Source organism: Falco cherrug, chromosome 4 (assembly GCF_023634085.1).
Source record: "Falco cherrug isolate bFalChe1 chromosome 4, bFalChe1.pri, whole genome shotgun sequence".
In the NCBI taxonomy this organism is placed as follows: Eukaryota; Metazoa; Chordata; class Aves; order Falconiformes; family Falconidae; genus Falco; species Falco cherrug.
The window spans coordinates 104702583-104728592 of NC_073700.1; the positions used below are offsets into that span (position 1 = coordinate 104702583).

General features: G+C 41.3%; 1 protein-coding gene across 8 annotated transcripts in view; it reads left to right on the top strand.

Moving 5' to 3' along the window:
* The window catches only part of THRB (thyroid hormone receptor beta), a 161370-nt gene that overhangs the window by 55249 nt on the left and 80111 nt on the right, over positions 1–26010 (top strand). Inside the window, exon 1 of one of the 8 annotated variants that reach the window (XM_055708178.1) lies at positions 6325–6345. The exons of 6 other annotated variants lie outside the window; for them this stretch is intronic. The gene's annotated coding sequence lies outside the window, so the exon portion shown is untranslated. Of the gene's footprint in view, positions 1–6324; positions 6346–15192; positions 15226–26010 lie in introns of those variants that run through there. One more of the 8 variants, XM_027809087.2, reaches the window with a different exon arrangement.

Below are 26010 nucleotides of genomic sequence, written 5' to 3' on the forward strand. Positions count from 1 at the left end.
TGGAAAAATAAACCACATAGTGATAGAAAAATTAATTTCCTCTTAACTTTGGCTGTACTGTCTCAAGGCTTTCTCCTTATAAAACCAGGTAGCATTGCTAAACCTCTGTTTGCTGGGTGAAATAGCCAGGTGTGCTTTGTGTATAAGCGATGGTAGCCTGAAACATTGCTGCAGGTGCTTCATGAGTCAGATCGTTCATGATTGCAGTAACGAGATTATTTCTGGTAGGCTCTGCATTGTGACAGTGGTCCTTTGTTTGAAGTCTGCGTTGAGTATGTGTTATACTTCCGATTTGCAGATTGCTGCTTTGCTAGAAAACAGCATTGCAGCAGGGAACTGAAAGTGAAGGTCAGTGCAGCTCAATTCAGGATGTTACTCAGTGCTGGAAATAACTGGGAAGGTTCATAGTTGAGTTAGAAGCTTTAATCATGACTTTCATTGAGATGATACTGCTTCCTGTTGTTTCTGAGGTTGGTTTTTTAATTTGTTTTTTAGTATGTTGTCTTTTGGGTGGGTTTTTTTTGTGTGTTCTGTTTTTTAAACTGTCTGCTGATTAGAACTGGGTAGATACTGCCAAGAGTGTACTCATAACTGTGTAAGAGGTGTTCTCCTTGATAGTGGTGGTCACTTACATATAATTTTGTCTGAGGAAAGGAAGAAAACCCCAGTGTTTTGTTCATGTTTGGATTCAAGTTGATTTTAATATTTACCTGCAATCTTTAAAAAAAAATAAAAAATGCTTGTTTCCATATAATAACTGCTATTAAGTCCCTTTGTTACAAGGTGATTATGTCCTATGGCAGGGTGATTACGCTTTGTGGTGGAACCGTGACCAGAGTGTTTTTAGGCTTAGGCAATGTTTCTGCTAGCTTATGGCTAGGATTTGTCTCCCGTACAGATGGCTGGTCAGACTGAAACCAAGGTGTATTGTGCTCCCGATCTTTCCCCTGAGGGGAGCATCCCTGTGTGATATTCCTCTGCCAGGTGCACAGGGTGGCTGGGGCACCCGTCTCTGGTGAGGCAGGTCAGGGAGCAATTGGTACCAGAGTCTTCCTCCTCTTGTGGCATCCCATGATGTTTGCAGGCAGGTCGGGTTGCTGCGTGGAGAGGAGGCTACCTCTGCCACATCTGGGAAGATGATAATGATGAATCAGTGATGATGGCTGTATGCAGTATTCCAGCTTTCCCTTTTGGAAATAGGAGGGGCCATCCCAGTGCGGGGCCAGGACTTCAGAGGGAATCACCAGAGCTGTTTGCTGCCGTAGAAGTCTAAAATAACCATGTTTCCCATGGAGGGTGTCAGCAGCTGGTAACAAAAACACAGAGCAAGCTGGGTTCCTGAAGAGCATATCTGAAACTAAAATAGCCCTTTTGTTTTTAATTCTTTGATGCCAGATTTTATCCTTGGAGCTCAGAGGTTTCCTGATGTTTTCATTTGAAATGGTACTGCTTCATGCAAGGTGAACATGGTTTAAAATAAATCCAGTGCAAGCATTGCAATGACTGTCCTGTGCTTTGATGTGTGATTTTAAAATTTTCCCCTCAATTACTTATATATTCTACAGGAGAGGAATGTTTTAGCTTATCTGTGTTAGCTATGAATTTTCAGCGCCAGTGTAAATTTGAATTCCAAGTCATTTTGTTGCAAGTTAGGAAAATGTTTATACACTCACTTTCAGTGATAAAAACAAGCGGCAGTTAATTGTTTGACAGGAAGAATAAACCATTTGACTGTTCTGTATTGTGCGGGGCGTTATGACAGATTTCTTGTGATTGTGCGACATTCAAATTATACATCAGTAGGGTAACATTAAATCTGCATTTCTACAAGGAATTTCAGTATTTGAATAAAAATTTACAGGGATCTGAAAGCCACTTCGTTTTATATGTAGTAATAATCATACATATTCAGTTTTGTGTAGTTTTATACAGAACTACATTTTCTGCATCCTATAGCAAGAGATAGATTGCTATTACTCTTGGGATACTTGACAGGTAATTGAATATGAAAATTGAGGTTTTTTACTGAAGATTTTGGTGCTCTCCGAAGGTATTCAGATTTTCGGTATTTCAGTTGCAGGTAGCAAAAATGCTTTCACTGTCATCACCAAGGTAATCAATTTCAGGTTACTGAAACGTAGATCTATTTTTTTGAGACTTAGTTACAAATAAGATTAAGTGGAAACATGGCTTAATAATACAGTTTGCCCTAAATGGTTAAAGGGTCAGTGTTTACTGATTACCTTTTCCATGCATCTAGATTAGGGCTGTTTAAATTGCAACCTTTAATCTAGATTGGGACCATGAGTGTATTTGACCTTGCTACGGCTACATAAAGTTCTGAGATGTTGTTGGAAATGTGGCACTCCTTACTGGTTTTCCCAGTATCTTAGAGAGCAGATTTGCCACTCGTAGGTGTCAAAATTATGCATGACTCTTGCATGGCCAAGAAGATGCAGACTGAGTGCACCACAAGTAGCTGAAGAGTTCTTAGTAAATTAACTGAGTAATGCAGATTAATATAGTGTTAACTTCGTATTTTGTGTAAAAGCTTATTTTTTGAATGAAAGACAAAAAATCAACTGCAGGATCCTGTTCCAAATGAAACTCCTTGATTTGGCAGTTTTATAAAAAAACAAAAGTCCTAGTGTTTTTCATGAGAAATAATTTCTATGAAAGCATATAAAACCTGTGTCTTTATCAGAACTTAGTTACTTAGTTTAATAGGTGTTGATTTAATGTTTAGTATGCCACGCTTGAGGAAGCCCTAAGGATCTTAGGTTGATTATAAGCATTATGAATGTTAGAAAATATATTGGGAGTTGGGGGGTACTGACTTCTGACATTGTCCTTTATTTGTGAAAGTGCAGAATGAGCCATAATTATATTGTGACTGTAATGAAATGTGTAAGCTGTAACTGTAGAGATGGGAGAAGTTCTCCTTGGAGTTAATATCAAATTTCAGTTGCCTTATTTCTTCTCATGTTTTGACAAGTTCACAGATTTGCATTTGTGGTTCTATAGCAAATACCAGATTTAAAACTCTTTTTTCAGCAAAACCACTAATATTGTTACTGCATGTTCACAACAGAGCAAAAATCTTTAAAACTCTCCCATTTCCAGTCTCCACAAAACTCTTTAAAGTTTCATATGAAGTCATATGAAAATATTTTCTTAAAATTGTTTGACAATGCCATTCAAAATGAGATGGTTTGTTATCCTACTTGTTAGTTCAAGTACTGCCAGATAATAATAATTCTTAGACTTGTGATTATTCATTGATAAATTTATTAATAAATGCAGCTATTTTATTCTCTTACAGTAGCTTTCTAAAGCAATCAATGTATTGCAAGGCAGGCTGCTCAGCTTTTCTCTTTTACCATCATAGTGTGCTGCTTTTTTTAATTATTATTAATTATCATATAGAAAAGGACATGAAATTTTATTATACAGCCTTAGTAGGGAAGAGTAAGGAGGAGAGTAAGATAAATTAGCCCTGAAAGCAGAAGGCGACGTGAAGACTAAAATCTCAGTAAAGCTCTTAACTGAACTTTGAAATATTTATGTAGATCAGTAATGATTTTCTCTGAGCACTGTAAAAAAAGAAAATCTGGAATTATTTGCCTAATGTTGAAGCAGATCAGTACTAGAAATATGTCACTGCTATCTGTGGACCATTCAGTGGTCAGTATGTAGCAATCATCTTTCTCTTCAAAGTTTTGGGTTTATTTCAGTTATATCAAAATTTGCTCCTTAAGATCTTCACAAACGCTGAGGAAAGAGGGATTATTTTTCTCTTTTTTTAATGTAGTGGAATTAAAAAGAAAAAAAGCACAACCACTAACATTTTTTAAGTATACTTTTAGAAGAGCTTGCTTAACACATGCTTTTAGCAATGCTTTACCCAAAAGCATCTCTTCCACCTCTCTCATTTTTTGCCAGTGTCCGGCGATAACTATAGCTCAGGGGGTGTCTTCACTTCCTTCCTACCTTCCCTTGGGTTTGGGCTTATTCCTGCCATGAGCGGAGACATCAAAATACTTGTCTACTGAAGTGTTTGTTCTCAAGACCTCTGGAAATCAGTCTTGCCCTGAGACTGAATTGGTCCATTGTTCAACTCAACACTAAATAAACAAAACATCTTCATGCTTAGTAGGGAAGGAAATGTATTTCCATGCTCATGAACTTCTACAGAGAAATCCATTTGCTCAACCTTCAGTGTAACAAGATTGTTGACGCAATCTCTGAATGCTTAACATCGCTGTTTGCCATTACCAGAAGAATTTGGAACACGTGGTAAAGGTCATTGTACCACACTGTATTAAAGCTGTATTTCCCTATAATTCTCTATCTGAATAATCCTGACACTGAACAAGTGAATACCATAGCTCTGTACCATACCGGTGAAATATTTAAACAGTTACAAATGTGAGGAGGGGCTCATCTAACTAGTTTGAGCAGGAGATGACATTATTAGATATTTTGCATGTACACACCCTTCTTAATCATTAAAATTTTCATAAGGGGTTTTTAGATTAGTGCGAGAGCTTGGCTGTAGCGCTGGAGTAACTGACGTTCGAAGCTGAAGAAGGCCTTGACATCTATCTGGCAGTTTATCTGCTGTACACTGTAGAGATGATCTGAATCAAAACTTCTCTCTGTCGGCAAGTTTCAAAAGAATGAGTAAAAGTAATAAAAAAAATCAAGACTGAAAGTTCAAAACTGCTTTCATTTTAAACTGTCACACTTTGAAAGATACCGGAACGTCTATTTAAAACAGCACCAAAGCGTGCATTGATTGAGGCAGGTATCTTGCTAGGCAGAGCCACAGAAAACTTCTGGAAGCATCCTTTCATCTACTGGTGCAGTGTGTGTGGAATCCCCCAGAGATTACAGTCATTAACTACTCCCACGAGACTGCTGATGGAGAAGGATCTTCAACACCAAATCTGAATCAGAAAGCATGCCTTGATTGATTGTAGTCTCACGTTTGGGACTCTACCTACCATCTTGATTCAGCTGCCAACACACTGATGCCCAGTGATACTTGAGATGTTGCAGAGGGTGTCCCACTTGGCCGCCAGCAGTGGCTCTAGAAGGGTGTCCTCTGTGCGACACACGCCCTAATATTGAGGTGGTGCCTCGAAACAGGCAGCGGAGTACAGTAAACCTTGTGTTATTTAAATTCATCTGAGAATTTGTTTGGGTTTTTTTTTCTTTTTTTTACACTTTTTTCCTTTTGCCTTTGACTTTTTCCTCTATTATAAATACGACTTAAATGTTTATGTAAAAGAGGACCAGACTGACAGCAGAGATACCGGCCAGTTCTCACAAGGAAAGAAATGTTAGTCTTGGTCTTCATCTGGTGTAGTAATGGCCAAATGACCAAAACATAGTATTTTTTCTTTAGTCTTTTTGACATGGAGATTAGCAAATTAAAAAATGTCTTCTACTTTGGCTGGTGATCTCCTCATTATAAAATTAAAAGCTTCTTAGGGCAGTTCAATAAAGCTTGCAATGTGTTTCCTCTTGGATGAGAGCCAGAGGATTCCAGCATGGTCGTTCTGGCACAGCTGGTGTGTTTTATAGAACAGGTGTCTACATGTATGTAATAAATCTGGTTCTGCTGATAAATCTGAACAGATAATTTCAAAGTATGTGTTACAGTTAACAAGGCTGATAATTTTCCATGTCAACAAAACAAAATATGAGCAGCATTTCTGTAATGTGTGTAATGTACAGTAATTTTGTAATGTAATGGTTCCATTGTGTGAGCCATTTTAAAATTCCTGTTCAAGATGTTCTTGATCCAGATGCTCATATATTTTCTTTTATTACTGTCTTTCAGTTAAAACCTGCAAAACTAATTCTCTTTTTGCTTACAGTGGTATCAGCCATCAGGTTAACCAGCAACAGTCCATGCCAAAGGGTATAAAATTAATGAGGAGACAGAGAACTGAACCATACACATTAAAAATATATGTAGTAAACTAAAATAATCAGTAGGGTTGCATTACCGAAGAGTTGCTTTTCCAGGTGATGTTCCAGTCTGTTTGTTGAAATCAGGAAAGCTTTTTAATCCTACCCATATCGCTTACATCAGACTGTTGCTAGTTAAGTTACTAAGATTTAGCAGTGTCTCAGGTGTTCTGGAAATCTTAGAGAAACAGACTGGCTGTTGTATTGCAGTGAATTTTTATCACTAGCACTGTGAGTTTTTGAGGGTTTTTTACGCTTTTTTTTAACAAATTTTTAAATTCTCAGTTCTTATTTCAGATTAATGCTCCATAGGATTGACATAATTATCACCATATTCATTGGGAGTCCTGTGACCTCCAGAGAAAGGTAGAGGATCTTCAGTGTTTTCTAAAGCTCACAAACTGCTGAAAAAAAAAAAAAGCTGAAATGCTATAACCTCCATGATTACCTTTATTGAATTAAAAAATGAGGCTTTACAAGGAGATAGTTATATTGCATTTAGTAGTTAGTAGAAGTTCTTCTAAGACCTGAAGGATATGCTGTAGTTTGGACTCTGTTCCTGAAGTGCCTGAGGCTTTCCAAGGGTTGCCTCCAACTGTGGGAAGAATTAGCAGCTGTGAGCAAAAATTTCAGAGATGCAGGGGGAAGCGCTACAGAAGGTCCTGTATTCTCCATTGATTTGAGGTTTTCCTTAAAGGCATCCAGCCTGGATACCTATAAGGAAAGTGTGCTGAAGTTGAAGGTCGGTTAGTCAGGATCTGTAGATGAGTATCTGTATAGTATAACTATATCTGTATAGTATATCTGTATTGAATCTGTATATTTAGGATCTATGTACGAGTGGATTATTTAAGGGATGTGGCCAGCATAACATGTTAAATGATAATGCAATCCCTCGTTCCTTTAAATGCTCTATGTGGAAAAGTCCAACATGCCTAAGAGGCCACCTGGATGTGAGTTGATAAATAGGATCGTAGCAGGCTCTTTTCCCTCTCTGGGATGGTTTCTCTTTGTACGCGAACCCTGAGAAGACTTACCCTAAATGTCTGTGCGCCCCGGTGCATGCACATTGCTCCTGCTGCCTCCCAATGTGGTGACGCAAGTCGAGGCGGACTTAAAAGAAACACTATGTCTGTGTGGCTGGGTTCGGACAAAATGGCCTTTATTGTTTATACAAACTATTTATATATCTGAGACAGTACAGGCATTAGACCCTGATAGGTTTTTGTGTCCTTCTTCTTTGCTTGCTATTTGCTGTTGCCGTAGGTGCCCGTATGCTGCGGTTCTAAGTTCCGGTTCTTCACATCCTGTTTACATACCTGACAATTTGTGGCCGTCTTAAAGGTACACGGCTTAGTCTTTGAGGTCAACTAACTTGTCTGCAGACCAGCTGCAGATCCCAACATCCCGTCCTCCTGCTCAGGATACCCAGCCAGAGCTAAAGGCAGCTTAGGTGAATTAACAGCTTTTTCACTTCATTTTCAGACTATTTTGATCATCCTAAGTTTAGGAGTGTAAATTCCCCATGGGGTCTGTCTGAGTTGCCGGATGAGAGTGCGGGGGGTTGTTCAGTGCACTGTCTGAAAAAGGAGATACATGGAATCTCTTCAAACTGGGAATACCATTTCAAGCAGAGCACTTCCTTTATGTGTCCTGATGCAACGATGGCCAATGATGGAATCTAGTTCTCTTAGCTGTGTATTGTGGGGAGTCTGCAGATCTAAATTCAGACATCTAAAGAGCATTCAGATCTGTAGATAAAAGGCTGGATGCACGTGCAAAACACTGAGAACAATTTGTGCATTGTGCTTAGATTCAGCTGTAATTACATTTTGTGACCAAGAGGAGGGAAGGAAGTGTAATTTACAGTGTTGGAATTTGTGATGTTTCTCGTGAGTTTTGGCACTGCAACAGTATTGGGGCTCTTTTATTGTGCACTGCAAATCTCCCCTAGATGACAGTAATAAGGATGAAAGCAAGAAAATCATGATAACAATGATAACAGTACTTATAAGGCATTTATACGACTTGCAAGACAGTTGTGTGATAATCCATTCTAGATCAAATGATGATACACAGTAAATAAACACCACAAAGAAAAAAGCATTAGGATGCCTACACTTGGGTGAAAATAACAGTGAAATACCCTTTCTGTGATACTGTATTTTCCTTGATTGTCATATGTATAAACTGAAAATAATTGCACCTGAATCAGTGAAATTATATTACAGCTCAACAAGAGATGGGGATTAACTCCTGCTACTTGTTTACTGGAGACCTGAAAAGTTCCGGTACCCATTTTTAAGGCAGTGTATGTTGTGATCTCACCACGCCTGACATGAATTTGAGTAGTTAAGACATGGAAATTGTTAGCTGGTGGTACAAATCCATGAGGAGCGGCCGATACCTAAGCGGCTGCGCTGCCCTCAGCGAGGCCTGGGCAGGCTGGAGAGCCGGAGGGAAGGGACCTCATGGGGTCCCACAGGGGCCAGCGCGGGGTCCTGCCCTGGGGAGGGACAGCCCCTGCACCGGCACAGGCTGGGGGTGGGCTGCTGGGGGGCAGCTCTGCGGGGAAGGGCCGGGCGGTGCTGGGGGACAGCCGGTTGCCCGCGGGCCAGCGGTGGCCCTGTGGCCGAGAAGGCGGGTGGGAGCCTGGGGCGCGTTAGGGGCAGCGTGGCCAGCGGGTGCAGGGAGCTGATCCTGCCCCTCTGCTCGGGCTGGTGAGGCCCATCGGGAGTGCTGGGCCCAGCGCTGGGCTCCCCAGTCACGGGAGACGGGGAGCTGCTGGGGAGGGCCCAGCGGGGGCTGCGGAGCTGGTGAGGGGCCTGGAGCACCTCCCTGGTGAGGAGAGGCTGGCAGAGCTGGGGCTGTGTAGCTGGAGAAGGCCGAGGGGGGTCTCACCCGTGCGTACCAACACCTTAGGGGTGGGTGGCAGGAGGACGGGGCCGGGCTCCTTCCAGTGGTGCCCAGCGACAGGACCGGGGGCAACGGGCACAAACTGCAACACGGGAAGTTCCAGCTGAATATGAGGAAAAAGCTCTTTACTTGGAGGGTGGCGGAGCCCTGGCACAGGCTGCCCAGGGGGGCTGTGGAGTCTCCTTCTCTGGAGACATTCAAACCCACCTGGGCGCGATGCTGTGCAGCCTGCTCTGGGTGAGCCTGCTTCAGCAGGGGCTTGGGCTAGGTGATCTCCAGAGGTGCCTTACAGCCCCAACCAACCTGTGAATCTGTGGTTTGTCATAGTTATATGTTTGCATGCACAGGATGATTTAGACTTTTCTATATGAAATAACGTGTAAATCAAATAATATACAAGTTTGTGTATATGTTCTTGGGTTTTTTTGTGAAATCCAAAGTACCAAGTTATAAACCTATTGAAATATTTTTTTCATGCAGAATTAATGTTAAACTCTGTACTTACTACCAAGTCAACACATAAAATAAATGGATCACTTCTACAAACATTCTGCTTACCATTTCTATTCTCAGAAAAGTTTGAGTTTTTATTGCCTCTGTCAGCCAATGTGTAACGACCCAGCATTTCCACTGCTGAAGAAAATTGATTTGTTGTGCAAAAACTGATACTAATTAAGCTGTTTTCCGTGTCCAGTCAGTGTAGTGCTGATGTGGGGGTAGGTGACCAAGTCTTAGGTGCCTGAACTTCTTGAAGTAAATCTCAAGAGTGTGCATAGGGTACATCAGAACGTGGCTGCAGTATGCCGTGGATGTTATGCTTGTAGTATCTTGGGCTGTATTTGAATAAAAATATTGGAGGCTTTATCCCTTACAGACTGAAAATGAGTGGAATGAATGAAGAATTGGACCAGAGTTGAATTAATTGTTCCAACACCAGCTTTCAAGTGAGGCTGGATTGAAATTACTCTGCTTCTGATTTAGAAATGGAAGAGTTTTTAGAAAGCAAAACTAAACAGTAACAGAGGATCGAAAGTTACCATCTGGTTCATGGAGAACAATCCTATGCTTTTGGCAACATCTGCTGCATATATTCTCTATAGTAACGTGACCAATTTAAAATAGTTTGTCACCATATATTAATGTCTGGTGCTTGCACAGGTACAGCCTTTGGGCTGCACGTATGTGGCATCTGTAAAACAATGACAGACAGCAAATATGACACAGACCAGATTAATGAAGGAACAAAAGAGGTTTTATTGATGATATCTCTAGTATTCAGAAAGAATTACACCTTTTTTGTCACTGTGAAATACGTGCAATACTAGCAAGACCCTTCACGCTAGGCTTGCCTTGTGATTTTTTTCAGTGATGATGCACGCTCTTTTATACCAGAAGGGAAAGAAGCTAATTAAGTCCTTTACAAATACACGTGAAACAATAAATAAAATCTTGCAAGAGTGCTGCTTAAGGTTATAGTGTTCATCTATCAGGCTTGGAACAGAATTCCAATTAGAATCTCAGCGCGATGAGTGGTTTATGTTAAGTGTGTAGTACAGGCATCATAATAGTTTTCCTTCTCTTGATATATTGGTGATTTACTGAATAGTGGCGTGAGGTACGGATTGGTTTTATGGCTGTCTAAGAACATGGTATAGTGTTAATGCTCCATGTTCTTCAGACTGAAACGGTTAGGATGCCTGCTGTGTTTTAATGAGGTCTAGCACTATATTTAAATTTGTTTTACCATACTGATTCATCGACTTTTCATAACCATATTTGAATTGTCTCAGATATCCTCCTATCGCAAAAAATCTAGCCTGTGTTACAGTCCCTCAGACACCAAGTCCTGACAGCTATGTGTCCTGTACGATCGTCTGTGCTTTTATTCTCTGGTAGAAAGTGTAACTAAAGAACAGTGATTTAGCTTTTGGGTTGATACACACTTCAAACTTACTACAATACTCTTCTCTCTTCATCTGCTGCTGTCGTCTTATCCAAGTATTATAAATATCTCTTATTTCTCTCCAGTTAACTTTCTAGCTCTCTGAGTTGGAATGCTGTGTCCATTAGCCATATAAAAACTTGTTGTCTAGGAGGGGAAAGAAGAGTTATTTCTCTTAGCCTAGTGTGGGAATTTGGAGAGACAGACTGTAATTAATTATCAAGCTTGAATTTTGGCCAAGGCTCTGTTAGACTGAGAGTTACAGTTCATGAATTTCTTTCATTCTTGTGATGATAGGAGGAGCAGGAGGGAGACAAGAGAGTGGGATTTCATGCTAACGTAGAGAGCTTGGACTCTTGCTGTGGCAACGTGTTTCAGTTGTCACAATTTTAAGCTGTGCTGCTTTATGTGGCTGTGGCAGGAGGATGGGGGGTAAAAATGATAGCAGAGCTTCATATGACATTATTTGCAGGGGAAAAAATGGTTAATTATACATAAATCAAGCTCACAAAAAACAAACGGAGCATGAAAGAGCTACAGTGCATGCCCTCTGCCTTTCAGACCGTTTCCAATTCACTTGGTGCTTTGTGTTGCTTTTCTGAGGCAATTCTTTTCACTTTATGTGCATCAACACACATTTTGTCATAATTTGTTGATGGTAACTTTTGGGCAGATCTAGCAAGTCTCTAGTAGGCTGTTTAGCAATTAGATGAAATATAAATTAAGAAGTTGCAGTATGAGTAATATTATAAATATATTTTGATTCCTCTGCTAGCTCTAGAGTTATTTTTTGTAGGGAAGAAGTAATGACAGTGGCAAGTATTAAAACTGATGCATCCAGAATTGGGGGGGGGGGGGAAGGGAACCTATGTATCCATCCACCAAGGCCACTCTTCTGCCACGTTATTGGGAGCTTATGCCACATGAGCCAGCACTAATGGGAATAGTTTTATTCAATGGAGAAATAGGACTAGAGAGAAGATCTTTGATGAATACATTTCTTCTGTAGTTTCAGTTGTGTTCCTCTTCGTGACCAAATTTTTTCAATGTTACCTAATAATTCACATTTAAATGATGGAAGAAAATTATTCAGGGTCCTAACTTTTATGAATTTCTTGGGTTTATATATATGTCTTCTTAAATGCATGGTATGCAAAGTCCTAATACGTTTCTGTTCTTAAGTAATAAGAGAATTAGATCTGGTTTTCTTCTGTCTTTAAGGAAATGCTTGCATCTGAAAAGGTTATAGCATTGTGCTGTGTAATGGTTCTGCCGTCCTTGTAAAACAAGATGTACTTTGTCCTGTTAAAATTAGAACTACTTAAGAGACACAGCAATTATTATGAAATTGCAAATCATCTCTCTCCTGGGAGAAGGTGATTTTCTTCGCTGAAGGAAAGTTGGCATTAATAAGCACATAATCAGTGAAAATAGTGTTGTCATAATGGGTATTGAAGTTTATGTCTGTGGGAATAAATGATATTGTAGGGGGTAGGAAAAAAAGCAGGGTCCAGCTGCACAGTCAGCATTCCTTTTCATCTTCTGCCTTTTTGACTAATCCATGGTATAACCAGCTAGTTGTGGAAAGTGGGATTCAGTGCTGAAAGGAGAACATGTGAATGACCTAGGAAATGAGCTGAAGAGTGGACCACCCCCCCCCCCCCCGTAATCAGTTATTTAAATTATTGCATTTCTATGTCTATTTTTATAGTATAATTTCTGGGTAAAACCTTGAACAGCCAGTCACAGAAAGTTTTCTGCCTTATTTAGTTCCATTTCGACTCCAGACCATGATGTAGTTGCATGCGCAATGCCCACTCAGTATTGAGCAACCAACACAAGAAAGGTAAATGATTAACCAACGCTTACGGTTCCTTTCTGGCTGTTGCTCAAAAATCACTGCAGAAATCATTGAAGACCTTCAGAAATTCTTGTGTGCTGAGGCCGAGTACCTGTCCCCGTCGCCTGCCTGCAGAGGACAGCGGTTCAGGACTTCCCTGTCTTTGCCGCTGCCTTCTGGCAGGGTGACCTTAGGTGCACCAGCGTGTTGCAGCCGTGATGGAGCAAACACGCTGGAGCTGGGTCAGAGCTGTGGCTGCTCGGAAGGCAGGGGATCTTGCCCACACCAACTCTGTGCTGCTGCTGCTGCGGCTGGGTAGTAGGTGGCTAAGGAGGTGTGTGCTGGGTTACACAGTAGCTATAGAGTAAACACAGTGTTTGTCTTTCCAGAGGGTTTTGTTTAATGTTTTGTTCTCGGTCCTGATTGGTAGCTCCAGTGTCCTTTCCCTGGGACTGCTGAAATGATGTTTATAGCTGGATTTGTTAGGAAACAGGGAAGATTTTCAAAGGCATAGATTTCCTTAAAAATCTCAGTAAGAGCTGTCTGCCTGATTGCCATTTGTGGTACTTCAAATAGTCTTTCTCATATTTTCTATATAGGTTTCTAATCATGGAAACAGGGGCATAAGTTTATACACCTTTTAAAAAGAGGTGTCTTCTCCTGATGAATAGGGGTTTATTTCTGAACGACAGTTATGGGGATACGTACAGTCTGAATAACAGGATACCTGCAGGAGGGTGTCAAAATATTTAGGAGCAACATGTTGTAGTTGGTATCTGAGAACATTAGCTTCATGTTGACAATTTCTGAGTTACTATATTATGCTATCATTTTAAGTGCATTTTATTCTGATGTAAGTACTGTGCACACACAGCACACACAGTTTGCAAAGTCAAGCGCTGTACCCCACCAGTGACCCTGTCTGGCTGTTTCTTTTCATCATAAACTCATTATCCAAGTCACTTCTGTCAGCTCATTAAATCCTTTTCTTTTTAACCTCTTCTTCAGGGGATCCTACTCTGTTCTCTGCAGAAGTGGTCTGTATGGGCCAGGTATACGTTCTTTCTCCTGTTTTCAGCAGGTTTTCCTCCCAGGGGCGTGCGTCAGCCTGGTCCTGCTCTCAGCGCTGCCTGACCTGCATCCCGGGCTGCAGCAGGGGCAGCAGCAGTGGCAGGGAAGGCATCTCACCTTCCTCTCCTCGTGTGAGGATGGAACTTGCAGTGTTACCTGGCATTAAACCCCATATCCAGCGCCTCCCACAATTTTGCAGAGGTTGGTATGTCGTCAGGTATGAACTGGTTTTAACTGGCCTGGCAAAAGCAACTTCCCTGACTAAAATGCACCTTCTGCCTGTTTAAAACAAGAAGGATATTTGAATTCTTGAAGGAGGAGTTACCAAATATGTTTTCTCATTGTAAAACAATGTCTTTTTTTCCTGGCTTTTATCTTGGAAATCACTGAACAGTTTTGGCTGGTGCAAGAAAAAAAATAGCCTGAGGCATACATCCAACATGGGAAGTTTGAGCCTGGACAATTAGTCTGGCAAAATTATAAGTAAGTGAAAATCGGATCTTACAGGAAGTATTGGATAATTCTTAGTAACAGGCTCTGTGACAGTTCCCACCTATGTGTATTGAATTTGCTAGAACACTTTCTTTTCAACATGCATGCAACTTGCACACACTCTTATCCAGTGTATTCTGCTGAAATGCATATCACTTAATTAAATAATCCACTTAATGTGCCTAAGAATCACTCTATCTTAATATGACTGCAGCTAATCACATGTGTTGTTAAACCTGTTAATTGCTTATCATGTATTTGCCTAGTTTGAGTTTTATAACAGCAAATGGAGGACCAAATGCTCAGTGTCCTTTATAACTATTACTACTAGACATATTAGACTAATTGTAAAATTTTTGTCCATCCTCAAAAATGTACACTAAATTTATCATATAAAGGTCAGTAATTGAAATACTGTTGTGACGTAGAAAGCTGTCTTGCTATCAATGATTCAGGAAAACAATAACTTGGTGGAAAGCCTTTAGTCTTCATTCTTCTAATGCATAAATTTGGCTATTTCCATATTGAGTTTTTCACAGTGGGAGTCAGAGGAAGGCTTTGGCTGGATGTTCTCTACCGCTAGTTAAGAGCCTTTGTTGTGTTTTCATTACGTTTGCCTCACATAATCACTCGCTGTTAATTTCAGAAAGTCTTTGATATTTCTCTTTGTGTGCATCCCATAAACAATAGCCTGATCCAAAATGAAACGTGAATTACTGCCTTCTGACCTTACATACAGCTTTTCCTTGTGGAAAAGAGCATATGAATCCAGATGTTAACTGCATCTTGAGCACAGATAACTTCCTTCTGTGTACAGTGCCCACATTCCTAGGCAAGGTCAATGATCTGGTCAAGTGAGGCTTTTTTGTTTGTATGACTTCTCTTGGCCCTATTCCTTTTAACCATTTTTTTTCCTATATTCAGGTATGCTTCCCGAACCAGCTCAGTCTTTGTGGAGAGGTCGTGGTATTTACCGTGGCCGCAGGTTGGTGGTGCATTGCATCTAGCCTTAGTACTCCTAGGACCAGATCGAAAATGCCAGGGTGCTATGGCAAAAGCAGCAGTAAGCATGAACACCTTTCCTTCAGCTTGTTTCTTCTGATGGGTTCATGTTGTGTTCATGGGACAAGTCTCGTGTCAGGGGTGCTGGGGCAGGAAGGCTGAAACTTCCCAGGGAAATGTGGAGATGGAAGGTGGTGTGCAGAGAACACTGCCTTAAAGCTTATAATTTCCAGAGGAGCTGTCTGCAGGAATGCCGTAAGCATGGAGGAATGATACCTCAGAAGATCACTCTGGTTGCACCCTGGGATGTATACCAATTTATGGGAGGAGTCTTCTCACAATGGAAAAGGTAGAACTCTATATTGAGCAACCTAACTGAACCCGGAAATCCTTGCCCAGTTTGATTTGGGTAAAGGAACCTCTGCTACTAAGTTCTGTGCTACTTAGTATCTATGTAGTAGATACTTGCTGCTGAGGGCACCCAGAAGGGAAAGGATTAAAAGAAAAAAAAGTAAGCCAAGCATTTGGAAATTCAGTATGTGTGCACAGCACAAGTGATCAAAGCCTGCTAGAGGCCCCTTGTGAGAAGAGGTGTGCAGTTAAAACGGTAATTTATTGTTTGGGCAGGTTCTTTGGGAAGGAGGAAGGTGACTGAATCTTCAGGTGATCATGGTGAGAGTGGTGGTGGTTACTCTTCTGGTTCTGCTCATTGTCCTGGCTCGGCCAGTTTTTCCTCTGCTAGTCTTCAAGGTGGGCAGAGCCGAGAATGATTTTGCCCCAGTATGATGGCACCATGCCTTGCAGTCAATTCTAGTGTAAGAGGAAATGGTAGAAGAAAGAACAAGAAGGAGGCAGTGATGGGTCGGGGAGAGAAGAAGAGAGAATACAGTGGTACTGTCCTGTTTTGTGGGAGCAAAGGCTTGTACATTAGGGGAAAAGCTGGGTCTCGTGTCCATTGAGATCTGCACCACACATCCTGATCATGGCCAGTGACCTCAGGCATGTGCAGGTCTGGTATCACAGTGGTTAATGTTTGCCAGCGAAGGACTGATGCTGGAAGAAAGTGAAGGCTGACTATTTTTGGCAGAGAATCCCCACTCTTTGCAGAGTCACTTGCAGACTTGTGAAGACCATGAATCTTACGGTCTTTTCTGTTGCAAGGCTTTGAAGGTAGATGGCAGATGGGTTAAGTTCATCTTCTGGTTATTTCGTTCCTCAGCTAAACCTGCTTTCTATTTGTGCCTGTGTGAGCTCACTCATTTGCATTCCTGTACTGTGCTCTCTCTTTCTTATTTCTGTTTTTCCTGGACTGTCTTATTATAGAGTTCCCCAAACCCAGTATCCTGCTAAGACACAGTGGAGTGGTGATACCTGTTCCATGCACAGGCTGATGGGAATGCCCGCGCTCCTGTGGGAAGCGTCGCGACCATCTGTGTCAGCGATTTAAGTCTAGGCTGAATCCTCTGTTGCTGCAGGTGCTCTCAGATGGATGCAGGGTTGTCAGGATGTCTTATCTGAACTAGGACTTCATCTGCAACTCAGCCTTTCTGAGCCAGGGAAGGGCATGCTAACAGGAACCGAATGGGCTGCTCTTTCCCAGCAGTGCAACCCAGCTCTGCCCAGGACGTGCCAAAGCTTCATAAACTTCTCATGCCTGCTGTTAACACAGTTCTGGGATGGCAGTGGTTGATATTTCTGTTTAGAGCGATGTGTTTTTAGGTTCCTTTAATAGTTCTGCATCTAGCAGTCCTTACAGTATACTGCAAATATATATGAAACTTTCCGGTTTTCCCCACAGCTCTGCAGTAAAGGTAGAACTGGTGGCCCCAAGAGATAGAGCATTTTCCTGTAAATTCTTTGCCCCATCTGTTTTCAAGTTAACTGATGATGAAGGAGAGGGAGGATGAAGGGGAAGAATAGTATAATAAAATTCCTCTGTTGCATCACTTACAATTCTCAAAGAATGTTTGTAAAAATCAATGTTGCTTCTCTTTAAGCTGCTGGGGGGCACAAGTCTTTAGTCAATTAAATCCTTGGGTTTGGATATATTTTTTTTTCCAGCAAGGCTTCTTGAATATCTTTGTTCTGTTACATGTGCCTGGTGTCATTTTACTAGCTAAAATAGTGGGACAAGTTTTGTGTATATTAGGTATATACTAGATAAGCAATAATGGGAAAAATGAAAGCATGGTTCAGATTAGGAATTAGAAGTTGATGTAATCTGAATGTGAGCCACATGAGTCTGAATTGTCTGACTAGTTTAGATCATGCAGTTGGGAAAATAGTGGAAAGGAGCCCTAAGTACAGATGACCTCCCAGATGCTACATTTGGTTATTTTGGATAAAGCAGAATGTTACCTGAAATTCTGTATTTCTTTTTGTGATCGCCCTTTCCAGTCACAGGAGGGCAATCAAGGTAAAATAGGATCTGTGAGCTGCCATTTTCCATGCTAGCTCTGAAAAAGTTATTCTGGTAATTTGTTCTTGAGCAGGTAAATGTGGCTGTTCTTATTGTAGTCCTAATTTTCATTTTGAATAGAGCTATCAATCTGGCAAGCTGTACTTGACACCCAACAACTGGTGGGATATCTATAGACCAGATAGGAATAATTTTGTCTAAAGATACTAGCTCCTTTAATAACAAGTCATCCCTTCTTCTCAGTGTAGTTTATCCCACTGCTTTTCTCTTCTTTTCTGACTCCACTGAGGGCTGGTATCCCGAGAAGACCTCCACTCCTTGTGCTTCGTGCCTGACCTCCCAACAGTAGCACTTGTTTACCTAGAGAGGCAATTGTTTTCTGGAGAGCATCCAGCTGATAACTTACTTTTTCATTAGACCCCTTTTTCCTATTAGTTATCTCCTGTTAGTTGATCTGTGTCATTTGATAAAACTAATTAGGTAATAAAAGACTGCTTCTGAACTCCTCCCTTTAATTTTGGCATGGTGAAATGTACTTCTTGGCACCTTGCTCTTTCCTCATAAAGGCAGCCTTCAGTTGACAAACAACATTAATCCAAAAGTAAACAATCCAGTTCACGCATCCTCTCTTGATATATCCTGGTGCCAGAACGAAATAGTTCCTAACAAATTATTTGTACCAAAGATAGTGACATAACCCTGGCTCTGTTTTAGAGTTTTGCAAATGTTTGCAGAGCATCTCAAGAGGCCAGGCTAAAAATACTCAATGAAACCATTCAGCATTCTGCTAAAAGCATTTTGTTTCCTAGGACTTACCTCTGTTCTGAAAATGCTGCCCCACAGCTGCATTGCATTTATTAGAAGGTGATGCAGGTTTAAGGTAGGAACATCATGTTTTGTATTTAATTTTAAAATATAGCCTAATTTCCAGGTTTGCTTTTTAGATTATGTGCTTGTTTTGTTAAAAAGAAATCTCTGTGGAAGAAAAGTTTATTATTAGCTTCAAGCTGAAGTAGCCTTCTTTATCCTTCATGAAAGTTTTCAGTGTGAAGGTCTGAGATGTGATGATATGCAGCTTTTCCAAGACAAATAGCAGAAAAAATTCTATATGGCCAATGGCCTCCGCTACATCCTAATGAGGTAGAAATTGCCTGAGGATGCTGGTGGATTTTTTTTTTTCTTGATTGCTGCACGTGTGCATCGCAAGAGAAGGAAGGTCTCAAAGCTTCCTTTGAGAAGAATATGGAATATGCTCTGCTCAGATGTGAGATCTGTAGAAATCACTGTGGTCATCTTCTGTTTGTGGTGCTCCAGAACCTGGAGAAGAAATACATCTGGGATCCTCAAGGACTCTCAAGGTCTGAATACCCAGCCCACCAGAAGGCAAAGGGAAACAATTTTCCAGGTTTCAGGTGTTTTAGGGATAGCAATCAGGTCATGGAGGGATGACTGAAGGTATGCATCTAGCTTGGCTGATGCTACACGTGGCCTACCCAGACTCATATGGGGTCCAGAGCAGCTGGTGGAGGCCAGGCAGGACAACTGAGGTCATGTGTGGACAACTGAACTGAGCTCTTACATAGTCTTGGTCTCTTATTTCAGCACGGTTTCAACCTAGAGAAAATCTATGAAAGGCCAGCAGAAGGTTCTCTCAGAATCTGGCCTGTGTTTTACACTCAGAGATGTCATTGCTCTTAAAAGAGTAGCTTCTACCTGTTGATTATTCAGTGTTAAATGCATCCAGCACTTCGGTCAGGTCTGAAGAAGTGTGTTGATATTAGTTGCATATTCACTGTGCGCTGGATTTGCTTCCATGTCAGAAAGATGTACCGTGGGGATGCTCAGAATCCATTGTGCTCACAGAGGGTTGGAGTACTACATCTTCAGGGATGTAAGAGCCCCAAAATAGTAGCATATAAAATTTTAAAATCAGTGATATGATAAACTCCGACAGTACCAGCCTGTGTTTGAGTGAGTCATGTGATAAATAAGTTATGGGAGTGATAGTGAGATGCAGTTACAGCAATAAGAAGTAACTTTTTAAATGAAAGAGAAATTGAAGTTTGTATTTAATTTGGCCTAATTAGATTCAGGAAAAGTTTTGACTTGCTTTCTGCCCCTGAACATTTTTTTGTATCTTCTCTAGATGCACTTATAGCCAACTCTGACTCAGGGGCATTTAACTAAGATGACTGAAATGGTTATTATCCTCTGGAGCTGCTGATTTTTCCTATCAGGAACACTCCTGAGCTATTGCAATTTATAACCTAGCATAATGTCAGCTAAAACTTTTGGCTATTTTGACTGACGTACCTTGTATTTCAGGCAGATTTGGTTCTGCATTTCTATCATTAAACATAAGCTTTCCAAGCAATTGCCAGTTACTGTTCCTAGTGAATTGAAAGCATGGACTAGCCTGCCATCATGTCAAATCTGATAATTACTTTTTACTCATAAGTGGCTCTGGAAATCCAAACAACTAAGCCTGTTTGTCCTGTGTGCTTTCATTTAATGTACTGGTTCATTTTCACTTCAGGTAGTTTCTCAGCCCTCCTGGCTGATGTTTTAACACCACGAGAAGACCCTATCGGTCTTGCATGAAGTGTTAGTGCTGTGCTTAGTGGTGCATCAGTGAATTGTATCCTGCATGGCCTGACTTACAGTTTACTGTGAACAAATTACCCAGGGTTATAGATTTGCTAAGAGGTAGTGTTAAGAGTCTCTGTATTTATAGGCACCATGACACCTGTTTTCCCCCTGGGGTCCTTTCCCTGTCTGGGTTGTGTGCTGCCTGCCCCTGCCCTAAGTGGGATGTGGAGCAGTGCCAGAGGTGCTCTTGGCAGCACGGTTATGGGCTCTTTCTGGCCTGACCCCAAAACAAGGGCACAGATAAGGAGCAGAGGAGGCTACAGCCTGGTTTTGAATGGAGTTGCTGTTGGTTTCTCTGCCTCGGCTCAGTGTTTAGCTGTGGCCTCTGTAACACTGTCAAGGTCTGGTCCATGGGAAGGGAGAGACTGCTCCACTGCTACAGCTGCAGTCCTGGTCTAGGCACCGCAGGTATAAATGAAGAGGTGCCGCTGAGCAGGAGCGATGCTCTGGGTGTCCTGGCAGGAGAGCACATAGCACCTCTGCTGCTTTTTTGGCTGGACCAGACGGGAAACCTCCCCACCTTGCTGTCCGCTTGGGCTGCCAATGGATGCTGTCTGTACGACTAATGAGATAAGCAAACCTCTCCATCCCTACCCTCGTGTGCAAAAGCAATGCGCTTTAATATAATGTGTCATTTCTATTGCATATTAAAACTAAGCTGTTAAAATATTGTGGATTAAACCGTTAACATCCACTTTTTCACTCATACAGGATCCACAAACACGGCCTATATAAGGGATTAAGAGTGCATAGCTCTAGGTGTTATCAGTGAACAAGGAGAGCTGTGTTCTTACTAGCTAGCAGCAGTGCAGCTTCTTCTGAATTCACGAGAAATCCTTTTGCAGCTTGTAAGCAATTGCAGTCATTTTTGCAGGATTTCTTCTATAATAGGAATTGCTGTTGTAACATTCTTAGTTCTTCTCAGGTTCAACCAAACTGTACTTAGGTGAGGCAATTATTGTATTTTTTTCTGAATGAACATGCCGAAGAAATGCCTAAATCTATCAGAAGATTTTAAGGGGAAAATCCCACCCTATTTAACTGCTGTACTAGTGTGAGCTTTGCGGACAGTTTAGCAGTGGATTATGTTTTTCAGCGATTTTGTCTGGTGCTAAAAAAAACAAGCTCTCTGATGTATGCCAAAGTTACATGGAATACATATAAGAGCTAAAATTGAGCATACCTCTTGCAAAGGAAAACTAAAATTGGAATGAAAATATACTAAACTGTGGTGTGAGTGAAATGTGACAGTGACTTACTTCTATGCAAAAATTTAAGCTAGAAAGTGAAAAATGGTAAAAGCTGAATAGTAGCTAGCACAAGTAAATAGTATTTGTCTTCAAAGGGCCATAGGGATTTTCCTGCATTTCAGAAGATCCATAAGATGGTTTGGCTTGACTTTCAGGTACTGCAGCCGAAGCAAAGAAGTTGAGTAACTGTCCGTAGCAGGGCTAAAATGAAATTCAGATATTCCTGGTCTCTCCTCTTGTTCTCCAGTTGCTTGACTGTCAAGGCAGACTGACACCAAATTGTCAGGAAGATCTACAAGTTCTTGTTGATTATTTTTTTTAACTTGTTTAGCGACTTTGTCTCTGTAACAGACATTTGTACCACAAATGCATAAAAGTGGTTTGAGCATGTCTGCTTCTGAATATATTTTATTTTTAGAAAAATTTTCCCCTGTTCTTACCATTTCCTGTGGTTTTACTCTGGAGCATGATGGATGAAGAAGGCTACTTGTGTGATTAAGATATAAGAATAGAAATTGTATGTCCTGGGTGTACACATGCAAGTCAAGTGGGATGGTCAGTGCTAACAACAAGTGGACTTACGCATCTGTAAAAGAATGTTTGTCTTATTAGAAGCATGTAGAGGTGAGGCTGCACCGAGGTTTGAAAAGCCCTGTGGGATCCATGTAGGAAAGTGTCCATAAAAGTGATGTTAAATCGGTGAGAGTGTAGAAACAGTATGTTCACCTGTAGTAAGCAGTGAGAGAGTGGAGTTAAACAAGAGCGAGACACACTGGAATGAGTGTTGACACATGGAGTTAATTGAGGACAATTAAGTCTGTGTGTAGACAAGAAGTACATAGTCCATTTGAATTGCATGGTATTATGTGAGTAAAGGGTGCAGGATTAGACCCATTGTTTACAGATTTACCTAATGCTTTAAACTATTTGGATGAATGGTGTTACACAAATGTTACTCATAATTATTATTTAATTATGACCACATGTTTACTTTGAACGTAGTCCTATACTTAATATGTAGGAAAGCCAGGATAATATTGCAGCTTCAGTGTGTGAGCTACTGTTTGCCAAGCAGCGTTTTGCTAATGGCTTCTCTTTTCGTGTCATGAAAATGCCTCCCTGGCCTGTGAAGTTGCAGTGGTTACGGTATGTAATAGACAAATAGCTTTCACAAAAATACCTTCAGCTAGAACATTTTGAAGCAGTTGCATCTGAGATAGAATGCTAACTTATTAAAATTAATACTATTATATATGCTGCCTGTGTATTGTTTCAAAGTATCTGAGATGCCAGTATTTCATTCTGGTTACATTGAGAGTGCAGAAAGCAAATTTCATAGCATGATTCATAAGATCAGGAGTGCTACAGGATTTCTATAATTCATATGTTGCTACTTGCATTGGCATTTAAATGTTTAAACTGTTATAAAATTTCAGGTTCTTTAAATTTTAATCTAGTTTTTTTGACTCCTAAGCAGAATTAAGTTATTCCCTCTGTAATTCTGTGTTTTGAGGTTTTCCTTTGCTCAGATCTTCCACTTCAGATAGTGTGGAAAGCTTACGATAATTTTATGAGTGGCTACAGATATAAGCAAGGAAAAGAGCTTAGTGGGGGGTTTGTATCTTTTCATTTTTGTTCTTTTTTTAAGGAACCTGATAAGAAACATAGTTCTGAGTGGTATACAGTATATCCTAGGTTGCAAGAGATGGGATGCTGTTCTGTCCTTTTTAAGTTAATTCTTTTTTAAGAGACTAAAGACAATGGAGAGTGTTAACCTTTTCTTTAGAATGCTTTTAGTGCTTTGGATGGAGCTATCTCAGTCCCTCCACACGTGGCGTTTTACTATGATTGTTGGGGCTTCTGAGAAGGAAAAAAGACCTCTCTTGAGCACAGGGCTGTGCGCATGGAATTGAGAGATCAACCCTGTTAATTCAAGAAATATTAGTCTTTCCTTTAACCCAATACAGGAATCTTCTGAACCCTGACTCTCTCAGTTCCTGAATCCTTTATAGTGACTGCAGCTCATATGTTTCTTGTTTTTTAAAAGCACTTGTTTTTCCCTGTGGGCCTCCCCTGACATGCTTGCCCCTCGATAGATGAGCTTGTGAACCCTACTCAACGCATGTAGAAGAAGATCCATGAGTCTTCTGGCCATGTCAGGCTTAAGGTGGCATGACACTTAGCGTGTACACCAAAAAAGCTTGTGTTTCTTCTGTGTTTCTGTACATTTGCCCTGAACGCCTGTTTGCTTTGGGGGGAAATGACTTTTCTAATACTTTTTTTTTTAAAATTGAAATATTAAATCATTTAATATAGATGTATTTTTTCTAAGGGGAAAAGGGGAGACATTCTGATTCCTGTTGGAGAGAAGAAACTTTTAAAAAAACTTGTAGGTGTTCAAAGTTTACTTAAACTTTCTTTCACACAAAAAGACATTCTGTTCTAGATGACAGTTTCTACTTGAAAACAAAGTATTTTGATAGAATAAATTTACATTGAATTTGAAATTATTTCTGAAAGGAGGCTTGGTTTTAAGAAGCCACTTTGGCCCTTCAATTTATTATTTTGGTGTAGAAACGAAGGTAAAAATAAATTGTGAACGCAGTTCCCTTGCAAAGGCTTGAGTCTCTGCCCAAGGCTCAAGCATTCCTTTGCCTTCCTCTGTGTTTTTCCAGCCCTGCCATAGGATTGAATGTTTGAATATTGTAGTGTCAACAGCTCCTTGTATTTTCGCTTGATGCAGTTGAGCAAAAGTTTTGACATTCAGCTGAAATGTTTGAGGAGCCATTACCAGCATAATTCTGCTTCTTAAGTAAATCTCATCTTGGTGCTTGAAATCTAAATGGATTAATATTTTTAATGTCTTGTTTACAATGCTGCCTATGAAAGCCTGTATTTGTCTACTTGCCAGCCTTCCTTCTTGGCCAGGAACTGTTCTGGCGTGAATCTCCATGCTGGGCTCCCATCCATTTTCCTTGAGTCTCTCTGGTTCCCTCCCTTTTCCTCAGGGGCTCTCTGGAAGATTGTCAGAAGGGCTTTAATTTCTTGAGCAAGTCAGCTTTTCTTGACTCCTAAATATTTCTGCCTCAGCCCTAAATTTCAGAGTTTGCCAGCCAACCACAGATGGCTTGCCCTGGTGGTGTTACAAAAAAACACATATTTTCTCAGGTTTTGATGAAAACAAACCTAAAAACAAACCAGTGTTCGCTTTGTGAGTGGGCAGAAAAAGATGGTTAAGAAAAAAGAATCTTGAGTTCTGTGCATGTATGTGTGTTTCTTCACAAGATGCCCAGCAGTCATGATGGAGTAAAGGTGAGCTAGTAGATAACTCCCAATGTAGATTGTATACATTATAGCATACTACAGTATTTACCAGCAGAACCATGCTAGCTGGGAATGCCAGGAAAACCCCAAAAATCCACAAAAAAAAAAAAAACAAAAACAAAAACCAAACCAAAATCGTGCAGTCTGGTGGCCCTGGCTTAGATAAGATTCTTAGATTTAGATATAGACTTCAGGGGTAGGCAGGTTCGTAGAGGAGAGTCAGGAGACTTGCTTGAGTGTGACATAAACCCAAGTGCTAAAGCAGCACGTAAGTTATTAGAAAGTAGAAACCAGGGGTGTATGATATCAGACTACATTATGGTAAAATTATGCAGCTGTAGGTACGGTGAACCCTGACTTCTGAGCAGGCCAGCAAATCCTCACTAGTGGTTATTTTGATATGTGATACCCTGATGCTAATCTAAGGAGTTGAATGCAAAACCAGAGAAACGCCAGCAACAATAACAACCCTTAGCCGAGTGAGGAGCACTTGGCAGTGCTCGCTGCCTTCCTAGGAACGGAGAGTGAGCACGAGCTAACTCAGTGACAGGGTGCACGGTTCGCATAGAGGGATCGATGGATCCTTGCACAGTCCCCTGAGTCGGGTACATGTGGAGGGAAGAGGTGGTGTCTCCGCATCACGACTGAGACTGGTAATCGGACAGCCCCCACAGGGCAACAAGAACTTCTGCTTGGTCTGTCTTTGAATTGGGTGGGGGTTTGGTGCCCGGTCTGGTGTTGGGAGTGCAGCGGGTTGGCAGCCCTGGAGGAGCAAAGCCTGGCCTGGAGACCTGTTTCACCGGCCTGCCCCTGCCCTCAGACCGGCCGGAGCTGCTGTGACCTGCGGTGGAGGAGCAGCCACGTTGTCCTCTGCCATCGGCATGGCACTGGCCTGCCTCCCGCCCATCATCTCCGTCAGGAGCTGGGCTCAGGCCTCCTGGGAGCGTCCAGTTGCGCTGGAGGTGAAGATGGAGGCGCAGATGAGAGGAGACAGCTGAACTCCTCTGTGCCTGCCTGCAAGGGACTGCAGGGGACAGCCGTACCCCAGGAGGGAGGGAGGGAGCGAGTGAGTGAAGGCCTGTTTGTGCATGTAAATGCTGATTTCCAAAGAGGTTTTAATTTCTGG